This window comes from Protopterus annectens, chromosome 13.part0 (genome assembly GCF_019279795.1).
Source record: "Protopterus annectens isolate FY-2018-M chromosome 13.part0, PAN1.0, whole genome shotgun sequence".
Taxonomy (NCBI): Eukaryota; Metazoa; Chordata; order Ceratodontiformes; family Protopteridae; genus Protopterus; species Protopterus annectens.
The window spans coordinates 306,311,013-306,324,900 of NC_056747.1; the positions used below are offsets into that span (position 1 = coordinate 306,311,013).

Genomic DNA, 13,888 nt, shown 5'->3' on the forward strand with positions numbered 1-13,888 from the left:
CATGGATCTGCCTAGAAGGGTTGCCTAGTAAATCAAGTAATACGTTGGGTATCTTCTCCTTATGTTGGATATACTTGCACAACTGTATTTTGTATTAATATATGATGATTTTCTTGGGTTTCTTTCCTCCAATTTTTTGTAAAACATTTAACCAGCATGTTTAAAATGGCTGCACCATTTTTCTCAGCTAATTATACTAGATTTCTTAATCATCAGGCTCCTCATTTATGGCATGTTATTATGTTTAATACATTAAATTGCAGGCCTTAATGCCTACTGTGAATTTTGTGTTAGAATGCTTTATTGACCACAGTGAAAATCTCAGTGTGTGCTTTTGCGTTTCATGTCATTTAACAGCCCCACCCCTGCCCTTATTCTTACCTCATAAAATGTATGTGGTGTAGCTGTCTGTGTTCTGACTAATCAGCTTGGTAAATTTCTGTTTAGGAAAAGCAATGCTGCCACAAATCACAAAGATGAAAATGTTCGACAGAGAAATTCCAATTAAGTGCATATATAAAAAGGTAAGTGGCCAGTAGTTGGTGTTTTGGGGATGAGGTGGTTTACAGCACTGTAGACGTATTGATATATTTAACCTCACTCCTTTGGCCTAGTCTTACAGGATTTTCTGAGCACATATGTGCATGTGTTTTGTCTTTTGATTAATTTTGTTCAAGCGCATTCATTGTGGTTCAGTGCTGCTGCTTAAACAAAATTACTGGACACAAGACTGCAGTGCAGGCTTTAGCTAGTCTTTTATTGGACAGTGGGCTTTAGAGTTGTGTACCGAGGGTCTCTGAAGTGTATCTTCTGACCTATGGTGCATTCTCCAGGAAGACAAAGTACAATAGGCATATTTTCTTCCTCTCTCTTATTTTAAATATCTCTGATAATGACAGTTTCTCATAGTGCATAGGTTGATACTAAGCAAACCTTTACTAGTGCCATTAACAGCTTAGCCAAGTGAGACCCATGAATCGCAATGTAAGGCAGTGCTGTTCACCGCTTTTGTATACAATAACTGAGGAAAACATCATTACCCATCCAGTTATTGAGATTAATTTTGAAAACAGAGTACTGCTTTGTCACACAGGGGAAGCTTGTTCCCTAGGTGTGGAATGCATTAGAGTAAGTGCCTGTCCTGCCAACGAGACATTTGTTAATGTAGATTGAGGTTCCTGGTACAGCTGTTATGGTAAATGTTGATTAAGATACAGAAGTGTTAAAAGCAAGTCAGAGATCACTGCAAAGAGCCAGTCATTAAAGCATAAATAAATCCATATATGACTGTATGTAACAAGAGAAGGACACTCTATCTAGGTAGCTAAGGGTATTCAGAACACTGATTTTAGTTGAGTCTCAAGTTAAACAATGTACTTGGGAAAATTTATATACAGTGGAAGGCGCTCAGATGGTTGAGTTCAGAGGAACTAAGGATGTTCTTCGTGTTTCAGTGTTGCAGTCATTACACTTGGGTTATCCTGCTGGCAGGCTACCCTCAGTCGGCCTGAATTCCAAAGTCTAGGTCTGGCGTCGGTTGCTGTCGCCTCTTCCCTGACGTCAGAGCACCAGGGGTATAAAAGATGCAACCAACGCCATTTTCTTCAGTCTTTCTTGCCGCGCGGTGCCCGAAGCATAAGCAGTTTGCAAGTGCCAGTCGGCCGACTCCTGAGATTTTCGGGTTCAAATTTCAAATCCGAAGTCGTTTTCAAAAGCTAAGTACCCTGTTGGGGAAACTTTTTTCTTGCTCCAGACCGATGTCAGAAAAAGTTAATAATTGTATTTCTTGTGGGAAGCAAATACCTCATAAGGACTTTCATTCTTACTGTATTCTTTGCCTAGGCCCTGATCACGATGTTGCTAGTTGTCAGTTTTGTGCTAGATTTAGCCAACGCACTATTAAGCGTCGGTACGATTTTGCATTACACTATTTTGGCAGAAGATTTAATTGTACAATGTCGTCCGATAGCCATCCGACTACCGGAATTCACAAGAAACGCCAAAAAAAAAAAAAAGAAAAGGACAAGCATCCGAGGTCCAAAACAGACGACGAGGCTTCTTCTAAGCCAGTCGCCGGTTCTCAGTGAGGCGCCTTCGCAGCCCCTGATGCCCGCTACTTTAGACCCGCAGGCCGCTACTGACTCCCACGTGGAGTTGACTAGGCCGCTGGAAGCTCAAAGTATTGGACCTTCGGAGACTATTCCCTCAGATGGGTCCCGAGCCGCTGAGCAGGCATCGGCTTCTGAGGGTGTTTTCAGACCTACTCAATTATACATTAAAACAACTTTAGCTTCAAAGGCAAAGACTAAAGCACCTTTAAAGACAAAGAAAACAAGTACAACAGCCTCATGGACAGGCCTCCAGCCATTTTGAGCATCTGTTTTTTGGGCATGAAGACCTAATTACTTTGATTAGGGGTTCCCATCACCCACCTGATAAAAGGCCTGGGCAAGCGACAGAATATGAATCTTCAGATCAGGTTTCCATTTCCTCTGATTCCTCTTCTGATCAGGAATACTCTTCCTCCCTATGAGGGTTCTGATGCTGAAGAATCTATCCCTTCAGCCTCTCCTCCTGAGGGTTACTCTTTTGGGGAAACCTTGCATACCATGAGGGATCATTTTCACTGGGAGAGCCAGGATTTTTCAGAATCTAAGAAAAGGCTCAGAGACTTCCTTTTACTACCACAACACAGGCCCCTAGCTATTCAGCTATTCCACCTGTATTAGACATTGTAGATGTATTTTCAGTGTGACCCCTGACTCCTTAACTCCAGCTCCTGTTAAGCCGGACAGGTACTACAGGGTTCCTGACTCTCATAAATTCCTTTTCAAAAACCCTGCTGCTGACCCAGAAACAATCTCTCAGGGTCCCAAAGGGGTCAAGGCTTCCACTGCAAAAAACCCTACCCTCTCAGACAGGGATTCTAGGGCACTGGACAGATGGGGAAAAAAGATTTACACTTCTGCTACCTTGGCTATAAGAGCTTTAAATTGTCAGTTTCATATGCTCAGATATCAGCAATATATTATGTCACTGCTTAAACAGAAAACGTTGATAAATTCTGAATGTGCAGAAAACAAAGAAATGCAGGATTTATTGCATGCAGCTGAACAAGTTGGAAAACAGCCTTTGCAATGTGGTTTTGATTCTTTGGAGGGCCTCCTTCAAGGGCCGCAGTTACGGGTTCTGTCATCAGGAGGCATGCTTGGTTAAAGGAACAAAAGCTGCGTGATCATGTCAAAGCAAAATTATTAGATGCTCCATTACAGCATGATACCTTGTTTGGTGTTAAAGAAAATGGAGGACAAAGCTAAATCTATGCAAACTGTTAAGGATTTCTTACAGGTACAGCCACCTAGATTTAACAGACACTGGCCTACAAAGAACTGGTCCTTTCCAGTGTCAGCTAGACCACAAAGGGGCAGATACAGATGCCCAAGAGGCAGATCCCAGCCCCAAGGTTCGTACACGTCCAGGTCTAAACAATGGGGTTTTTCTACCTCCAAAAGTGGAGAAGACAAATCACAGCCATACAGGAAACAGTCTCCCCCTGCCTGCGCCAAGCACTTATCTTCTGGCAGCACCTTTAGGGGGGAAACTAGCACATCAGAAGTAGTTAACTTCATTTGATCAGCAACCTGGGGATATTGGATCCGATCCGGAACCGAGCCGGCAGCTTTCCAAGCTAGAGATCCAAGCTGTTAGCTCCTCCCCCTTACCCATAATACCCTGCTACCTCCCTCCAGTCCCCAGATCTCGTTTGCCACGGCTTCTAGAAGCACGAGAGACTAGCTCTTGGCGGTTTGTGAGTAGACTTAGAGGGTTTTATTCTTTAGTTTTACTATCCAGTTTCTTCAAAAACTGTGTCTGTGTGTGTGTGTTCCTTCGACCCTAGTAAAAAAAAAAAAAAAAAAAACTTTCTGTTAGTAGTTTGTTAGTTATAGTTCCCCCTTCCCCTTGTCTGTGTGTGAAGGTGTGTGTGTGCTAAAATGGCTGAAGGCCCTAAGGCCGTATTTTCTAAATTCTCTGAGAGTGGCCATAAGATGTCCCCAGCCAATGGCCACACTCATTGCGTTATATGCCTGGGGGTGGCACATCTTTTTTCAGGCTGCAAAGTTTGTGCGGCTTTTAACCCCCGGGCTTTGAGGGACAGGAGGACCAAGCTATTCCTGGCTAGCCTTATGCCCGCGGATTCTGCTTCGTCCTCCTCCCCACCTACTGTTCCTGCTCCCCTGGCCGGGACTAGAACTCCCGCTGCGGTCCAGGGAGAGAGGGGCTCCAGGAAAAAAGACAGAAGGGACAAGGAGCGTGACAGGGAGAGGCATAGGAGCCACAAGCAGCGGGCCGATTCTACCCCCTCAGCCCCGCAGGCTAAGCAGCTAAGCTCTCCCCTGAAGGCCTCCGGGTCTTCCCCCTCTCAGCTTCACTCTCCACGATTTTCTCCGGAGCCGGAGGAGACCCAGTCACCTTCGAGGTCGTCGAGGCGGCCTTCCCGGCTAGCCTCAGCAGCTTTTTCCAGATCCACTAGGAGCCTTTCAGAAGCAGACATGGACCGGATGATGCATCGCTTCCTCCAGGCCCAGATGCAGATGGGACTGCTCTTGCCTCCCCCCCCCCCTCCAGGGGGAAGCTCGGCCCCCTTTTTTGCCCCCATTGCTCCTTCTCCGATCCCCTATCAGATTTCGGAGCCATCAGATCCGGGTAGTGTCAGAGCCGATAGTAATCGCTACTTCGCCGACTGTACCCTCGAGTTTGTCGGGTCCTTATATCGGATCTGAACTCTCGGGGCCGTGAGCCGAGCCTCGGATCCGGAGGGGTTGGTGTGTCTTCGGCTCCTATGCGGTTGGAGCACACTACTCTTTCGGATCTGATCGTGTCAGCTCCGGCGCCAATCCGTACGTCTGATCCGAGGGGGATCCTCTCAGATCCCAGGGAGAGGAGTTCACCCTCTGCTTTTGACATCGTGGAGAGGGTCCTTTCGAGGGATTCGAGGCCCCAGGCCCATGCTACGGATCCACCCGCCATTCCCTCACAGACGGGCCTGTCTTCCATCATCCGGCCCAAGAGACAGCCTGTGTCTATGTCCCAGATGGTTCCCCTAGAGAAACAGGATCTGGTTGGTGATCCCTCCTCGGACAGCCCCCCCGGGAAGGTCCCTCCCAAATGAAAGTGTAAAAGGAGGCACTTGGACTCCCCCGAATCCCTCACAGAAGACACTGACTTGGAGGAAGGAGAAGGTTCCCCCAGGTCACCCCCCTGAGGATGTCTCCTTTGGAGACATCGTGGAGATGCTGTGCATTAAAGGGGGGTGGTCAGCCCTAAAACCTTCCTCGGATGAGTCTGTGTTTCTAGAGGCTTTTGAAGCAGGCCCATCTACCTCTTGTGTGTCCCCTCCGGCCGACCCCCTGGTAGACCTTATAACTACCAGGGCGTGGAAGGAGCCGAACACTGTAGAGCCCATACCCAGGAGACCAGATAAAATTCTTAGCCCCCCCACAGACAGGACAGCGTGGAGCAAAGGTTCCCCAGTAGATGCCATGGTGGTGGCAGCTGCCACCAAGAAGGAACTAGCGCAGGAAAGTTCCTCGGTACATCCTCCAGACAAGGTGTCTCGGATGATGGACCGCATTGGAAAGCGGATGTTCCCTTCAGCCACCTTCTCTGTAAGGGCGCTGAACTACTTGGCACATATGATTCGGCTTCAGCGAGACCTAATCAAAGAGTACGGTGGGTCACCACCAGAGTCCATGTCGGCCGAAGATAAACGAACCTTCTCTACACGAATGGCCACTCTAAAGTCGATATCCAACACTTCTATGCGGCTTCTCTCCCATGCCACGGAGGGGCCGCTAGAGCCAGCGGAGCAGGCATCACCTTACGGCAGTATGCCTGGCTCCGTCTTTGCGGAACCCTTCAAGGCGTCCTTCGCAAACGCTCCCTTTGGTTCTACGCTGTTTGGCAAGACCGTCCGCAATACGCTTCTCCAGAGCAAGAAAGACGGGAAGACGTTGTCTGCCGTCAGAATCCGCTTCTCGGCTCCTCAAAGGTCCTTTTCCAGGAACCAGAGAGGACAAAAGAAGATGTGGTTCCGGAAATCTCAACAAACCCGTTTCGCGCCGGACCCTTCGTCCTTCAGAGGCAGGGGAGGACAAGGTGGACGCCGGCCCAGAGGCAGAGGGGGGGGGCCCAAGAATTTCTGGTCGAGGGAACCCTTTTCCGATCGACCCGCGCAGCAACCCTGAGGGGTTGCCCGACTTCTCCTCTCTGGAGGCAGTCGGAGGGTGTTTCTCGGCGCATCTAGCACATTGGGAGTCCATCACGACAGATCGCTGGGTGCTCCGAATAATATCCAGAGGTTATTCCATTCCCTTCCTGAATCCTCCCCCTCTATTGGGGTGCCTCCCAGATGTCCCACCCCATCAGAGGGAGGCAGCAGCCTTAGAGATAAAAGAGCTGCTAAGAAAAAGAGCCATCAAATGCGTCCCCCCAGGCCAGTCCAGATCAGGCACTTACTCCAGGTTCTTTTTGGTGCCAAAAAAGACGGGGGACCTAAGGCCAATTCTCGACCTGTCTACACTGAACCTGTCCGTTGCCAAAGAAAAATTCTGGATGGTCACCATTCAATCTGTTCTCCCCCTTCTCCCCTTCTACAGGAGAACAACTGGATGTGCTCCATAGATCTCAAGGATGCGTACTACCACATTCTAATGGAAAGGCGATCCAGGAGATTTCTCCGCTTTCGGCTGGGAGCCAGCCACTATCAGTTCAGGGTCCTCCCCTTTGGTCTCACCACAGCCCACAGGGTGTTCACCAAGGTCATGGCAGTTGTAGCGGCCCACCTGAGGCTTCAGGGAATACAGGTTTTTCCTTACCTGGACAACTGGCTCCTCGCCACCCCCACCAGGCATCTACTATGTTCGGCCAGGGACTATTTCCTGTGTTTGGCCCACCAATTGGGGATCACTGTAAACTACAAAAAATCGTCCCTTCAGCCTGCTCAGGTCTTGGATTTCATAGGGGCCAGAATCATATCTCTCAAATCATACCTTTCGCAGAATGTCCAGATTTTTGCCTCATATTTTTAGAGTGTTCCTCCTAAAATCTGTAATTTTCTGGCAAATAGCTGAGGATTGAAGTAATTAAATAATGACAAGCATTTGAGTTTAAGACTCCACATCCTTCAGAAAATTCATGCTAATGCAAAACCTATTATTTTATCAACTTTCTAAGTTTGTAAGAGCAATATTTAAAATCTGTTACAATTTGTCCCCCATAATTTTAGGCTTTGTCCAGATTTTTTGCTCTGAGGTTGAGAGGTATGACACACTTCAGTCAAAGGTTTTCTTGACGCCGGACAGACTCCGCAGCCTAACTCTCCACGTCCTAGCTCTTCTACAGTCTCCAGCCCCACCGGCGGAATTAGTCCTGAGGGCTCTAAGGCTATGTCTGCAGCTATCAATTTTTCACCTCTAGCCCGCTTGAATAAGAGGGTTCTTCAATGGACCTTGCAGGTACAGTGGTCCATCCTTCAACATCCGCTATACTCCCCTATTCCCCTCAGCAGGGTTTGCAGGGAATCTCTGCTTTGGTGGCTCCATTCCCGAGAGCTTCGGGAAGGGCGGCCCTTTTTGATGCCTCTACCCCAAGCCACAGTGACCACGGACGCTTCTCGACTGGGGGGGGGGGGGCATTGCATGGGCAGAACCGTCCAAGGCACGTGGGCTCCCAACAGAGACTGTTCTGCATATCAGTGTTCTGGAGATGAGGGCGGTGCTTCTAGCGTTGCAGGCTCTCCATGCCCTTCTTCCTCTAGGGGCTATTGCAGTTCAGACAGACATGGTACATCAACAAACAGGGGGGGGACCAGGTCTTACCCGCCCTGCCAAGAGGCCATGAGAGTTTGGGAGTGAGCAATATCTACCAACCACTTTCTGCTAGCAACTCGCATTCCGGGTCTGTCCAACATTTTAGCGGACAAGCTGAGTCGAACTATCCTCTCACCTCATGAGTGGTCTGTGAACCCCTTAGTAGCGAAATGGATCTTGCTCAATTGGGGTCAGCCTTGCTGCGATCTGTTCACGTCACCTTCGAACGCAAAGTGCAGTAAGTTTTTCACTCTGACCCCCAGAGACTCTTTGGTGCATGCTTGGCCATCCAGTCTTCTTTATGCCTATCCTCCTCTGCCATTAATGACAAAATTCTTGCAGAAAGCTCGTCGGTTGGGGAGCAGAGTTATCCTCATAGCCCCATTCTGGCCTCGTCAAACCTGGACAACCTCAAGCTTTTCGCTTGGTTGATCCAGTTCCGTTAGTGGCTAGGACTCCTAGTATCTCATCCGCAGTTAAATCCATCCTGGTAGCTGCACATAAGCCTTCTACCAGGAAAGTCTACAACAGTAAATGGAAACGTTTTTCTATCTGGGCCAAGCATAGAAATTTGGATCCCTTTTCAGCTCCCATTCCAGCAGTTCTCGAGTTTTTATCCCAAATTTTTAATAAAGGAGCCAGTTCTTCAACTGTGAAGGTTCAGATGGCGGCCATTTCCCACTTCCACATCAGAGATCATCTTGGTCCCTTAGCTTCCTCTAAGATCTGCAAGATATTTTTGAAGGGTACTTTTCTGTTAAGACCCCCTGTCAAGAATGTGGTTCCTCCGTGGGATCTAACCTTAGTCCTCCAGGCTCTTACTGGTCCACCCTTTGAGCCTGCAGCTTTGGCCAACTTAAAGTTTTTGTCTTGGAAAACTGCCTTCTTGATTGCTATTACTTCAGCTAGAAGGTATCTGAGCTTCAGGCCCTTTGTACCAAACCTCTGTATCTTGTCTTCCATAAAGACAGAGTTTCCCTCAGGACTAATCCCTCCTTTTTACATAAAGTGGCTTCCAAAGCTAACATCAACCAATCCATTAATCTGCCTGTCTTTTTCCCTAACTACCAGAACAAAGAGGAATACAGACTCCATTCATTAGATGTGCATAGACAATTGCGCTTCTATTTGCATAGAACCGCTGCCTCTCGGAAATCGGAGCAGCTCTTTATTTCCTTTCCCAAGCCATCTTTGGGTAGACCAATAATGAAGGTAACTCTAGCTAGGTGAATTTCCAACTGCATTTTGCACATGTATAAAATCTCTGGTCGACCTGAGCTCTGTGGCTACCTCCGCTGCCTTTTGGTCAAGGGTGCCTTTGGATGACATCTGTTCTGCAGCCACTTGGGCTTCCTCTCATACCTTTATTACTCATAAGTTGGATTTGATATCCAGGGGGAGGGCAGCATTTGGCTCTGCAGTGCTCCGGAATATCCTTCCTTGAGGACCTCCCAGGTTTTGGTAGCTGGGGGGACTGTTCCACAGGTTGCTGATCAAATGAAGTTAACTACTTCAGATAAAGAAGTTATGTACTCAACATAACATTCCATCTGAGTAGGTAACTTCATTTGTCAGCAACCGACCCCCCCTCCGTCCCCCTAACCTGTAGTTCGTCACCCGAAGGATTGTTGATTCACTCCTAGTTGGTATCAGGTTAGGATGTTCACGTGGTTTGTTGTCTTTGGTATTGTGTGTTCATTTGGCAAACTCGATCTGAGGACTGGAGGGAGGTAGCAGGGTATTATGGGTAAGGGGGAGGGGCTAAGAGCTCAGATCTCTAGCTTGAAAAGCTGCCGGATCGGATCCAATACCCACAGGTTGCTGACAAATGAAGTTACCTACTCAGATGGAATGTTATGGTGAGTACATAACTTCTTTTTTTTCTCAAAATTGACACATAATAACCAAGGACAAATGGGTCCTAGACATAGTGTCACAAGGCTACAAGTTTCACTTCCATACCCTGCCAAAACATCAATGGGCAGAGGCACAAAAGCAAGTCTCATCCCTCATGGACATGAGGGCCATTCAACAAGTACCAGAGCAAGAGCAGGGACGAGGATTTTATTCAAGGCTTTTCTTGGTTCCAAGAAAGGACAAGACCTGGAGACCAATACTGGACCTGTCTATTTTAAACACATTTCTGGATATACCAAAATTCAAAATGTTGACTCTACATCAACTTCTGCCCATGCTGGGCAAGAAGGCTTGGCTTGTGACTTGAGACCTAAAAGAGGCATACCTGCATGTCCCAATCAGTCCAACATGCAGAAGATACCTCAGATTTAAAGCTAGCTCATTGCACTACCAATTCTCTGCACTGCCCTTTGGCTTATCTACTGCGCCCAGGGTCTTCACAAAGTGCCTGGCACCAGTAATTGCATTTTGCAGACAAAGAGGAATACAAATATATCCTTACTTGGATGACTGCCTCATTCAAGCAGAGAACAAGGACATTCTGCTACAGCATCTGGCGTTTGTAAAGAGATTCCTAACAGGCCTAGGGTACACAGTCAATGAAAAGAAATCAAAACTAGTACCCTCTCAAGAGATAATATTCATGGGTGCAAGCTTAAATACAACTGCCCAGATGGCTTATCTCACGCCAGACAAATAAAGACAACTGACTACCTATTTCAACCTGTTGGCAACAAAGGCCCAGTTATCTGCAAGAAAAATTCTGCAGGCTTTGGGCTTCATGGCATCCTGCATTCTACTAATTCCATATGCAAAACTGCATATGAGTAAACTTCAGTGGTACCTAAAAAGTGTTTGGACTCAACATTGCCACAGTCTGGAAACCATTATTACCCTCATTCCATGCCTGCAACAGGAGTTTCGGTGGTAGGTAAAGGCTTGTCACCAGAACAAGGGACAGCCATTCACTTTACCCACTGCCAGGCAGACAATAACAACAGATGCATCAGATTATGCCTGGGGGGGGGGCGCACATAGCAGGAAAATGTATTCAGGGCACATGGCCCACAAACCAAATGCATCTTCATATCAATCAAAAAGAGATGCTAGCTGCACAAAATGCCCTGACAGCCTTCAAGGACCTACTTCATCCAGGACAACTACTGATAAAGACGGGCAATACTACAATCATGTGATACATAAACAAGCGAGGGTGCACGCATTCTTACCCCCTCTGCAGGCAAACCATGACTTTGTGGAACACAGCAATAACTTCAGCAAGAAGAGTCTGAGTTGCAGGCACTAATGGCTGTGGAACCTTTTAATGTTAAGTGTCATTCTCCCCTTCATTCTTGCTGGATGGGTTCGGAGCCGATCCTCGGCTCTGACTCTGCCTATACTATAGCTCGAGAGCTATTTTTACCGGCTCGAGGCAGCCCTATAACCCACAATACCATGCGCTAACTCCCCAGATCTCGTTTGCCGCTTTGCTGCGAGGTTGTCTTTTTTTACCGGCTCAGGTCAGTAAAGAGAATTCTTCTATTAAACTAATTTTCAGGTAGTTTTTCCAGTTAGTTACCCTTGGTTAGGTCCCTACTAATTGTTTTATTCATACAACCCTTTTTGTAGCCCTTCTACCCTTATTTAGTTAATTTTTATCTTTGGGCCTACGGGCTTTTCCTTAGTTTTTCCCACCCCTTACAGTCTGTGTGTGGGTTTAGTCAGTTCCCTTAACTTTTCTAATTTTAAGTTGAGTGTGTGTGTGGACTGACTGTGTTTACTGTTGTTAGGACTATGTCCAAAGACACTAAGGTCTCGGGATTCAAGAAGTCTGACTCGTGCTGTCAGAAAATGTCTCTGACAGACGGTCACACTTCTTGTGTCTATTGCTTAGGGCCTTTACACCTGCAGGACTCTTGTTCCGTCTGTCACGGGTTTAGTTCAAGAGTCCTGCAGGAGAGGCGTAATAAGCTCATTTTAAGGGGCTTGTTAAAGCCCGATGACTCCCCGTCCAAGTCTGGCTCGGGGAAGTCTTCAAAAACCGCCAAACCTTTGGCTCCAGCTTCTGAGTCTAGGGCCGGCGTTATCGAGATGGCTCCGACATCGGTTCCAATCGGATCCGAGGCGGGCAAAGTGGTATCCGCTCCGAAACCAGCATCGGAGCTGACCCCAGCTCGCAGGCGCTCTAGATCCCCCTCACTAGAATCCGTCCGATCGGCTCCGAAATCCCCTCTCCTATCGGAGCGGAGTCATAGGACTCACTCATCTAGGTCATCCAGGCTCTCTGACCACGACATCGAGAGGGTGGTCAGTAGGCTCATAAAATCTCAGGCACTAGCCCAAATGCTCCAGAGCCCATCTCACCAGACTGTGGCTCCTTCGGTACCGCTATCGATTCCTCTGACTCACCTCTCGAGTTCGGAGCCGGAGTTTGTCGGAACCGTAACCTTGCCCACGTCGGAGCCGATACTCCCACCTTCGGCTCCGGTGTTGTTGGCCCCGACCTCTTCATTGGTTCCGTCCGTGGAGAGGTTCGGGCGCCAGGACTCCATTGTCGGCTCCGAGGGGGTGAGTGGCATCGGACCCTTGTCCGACCCCGCTCTCCCTCTCAGAGCTTCGGCTCTGGTTAGTTCCGCCCCGACATCATTCTCGGAGCCTTCTCTGTAGGACAGAATGAAGCCGGGGGCGGTTCCGGTCTCTTCGGAGCCAGGACTACCTTTGGTACCTGATAGGGGAGCCTTCGAGGTGATGAGGAGTGTGCTGGACCCAGTGTCCACTCCAAGGTTAAGTTCTGCAGCTCCTCCCTCTACAGTACCTGTTACGGTCTCTGGCCATCCTCCTACATCTGACAGCAGAGATCCAAAGCGTAGGGTACCCACTTTGGGTGTCTCCTCCTCTTCCGAGGGCTCCCCCGAAGTTTCAGGGGACCCCCCTAGGAAAAGAAAGTGCAAGAGGAAGCACATAGACTCCCCTGAGTCTGTCATGTCGGACACCGACTTGGATGAGTCGGAGGGTTCCCCCAGATCCCCCTCTGAGGATGTCTCTTTTTCAGACATCCTAGAGATCCTAAAACAGAGGGGAAATTGGTCCACTCGCAAACCCTCCGAGGACGAGTCGGTTTACCTTGACGCTTTAGGATCGCGCCCTACCACCTCCTGGGTGTCTCCCCCTTTTGACCCACTAATGGAGGTAGTGGCTAGAAAGGCGTGGGCAGCTCCTGATTCAATGGAACCTACCCCTAGGAGGCCCTCTAAATTTATTTCTGCACCAGAGGACAAATCCTTTCTCACCAAAGGTGTTTCAGTTGATGCTATGGTGGTAGCAGCAGCCACTAAGAAGGAATTGGCTGATCCTTCTGTACCTGTTCATCCTCCTAACAAAGAGTCCAGGACCATGGACAGGTACGGCAAGCGGCCATTTGCTTCAGCGACCTTTACTATGCGGTCACTGAACTATTTGTCATTTCACCCACCTTCAGAGAGACTTACTCAAAGAACTGGGTGAAACTGTACAGGATCCTTCTGCTGCGGGGTATCAGGACAAGATGAACTCCCAGCTGGCCACCCTGAACTCCATTGTTAACTCCTCCATGCGGCTTATCTCCTACACAGCCGATGGAGCGAGTAGGGCCGCAGGCACAGGTGTTGCGTTGAGACGTCACGCTTGGATGCGACTCTGTAACTTTGCCGATCCCTTCAAGGCGTCCTTCACCAACACCCCCTTTGATGGTTCAGAATTGTTTGGACCTCAGGTGAAGATACCCTCACCAGATGCGAGCAAGATGGTAAGACTCTCTCTGCCGTGGGAGTCCATTTTTCCACACCTTCTAGACCTTATCCTAAGGGACAGAGGGGTGGAAAGGTGGTTCCGCAAACCACAGGGAGTCGCGCCTGCCGCACATGGTGAATTTCCCCCCAGAGGCAGAGGGGGGAGACGCCGCCCCAGGGGGCAGAGGGGGTCCACAGAACCAGGGTTCCAGGGAATCTTTCCCTGACCAACCCTTTCAGCATCCCTGAGAAGCTGCCCGACTGTCCGCCTTCGGAGGCAGTCGGAAGATTATCCCTGTACCCGGAAGCCTGGCAATCCCTCTCCCAAGGCACATG

The 13,888-nt window shown here is 48.7% G+C and overlaps 1 long non-coding RNA gene across 1 annotated transcript in view; it reads left to right on the plus strand.

The window, feature by feature from the left end:
- The first annotated feature begins 444 nt into the window (after positions 1-444).
- LOC122787275 overlaps positions 445-13,888 on the plus strand; it is a 133,098-nt gene continuing 119,654 nt past the window's right edge. The window contains exon 1 of the long non-coding RNA XR_006362557.1: positions 445-524. This is a non-coding gene — a long non-coding RNA (uncharacterized LOC122787275). The remainder of the gene's footprint in view (positions 525-13,888) is intronic.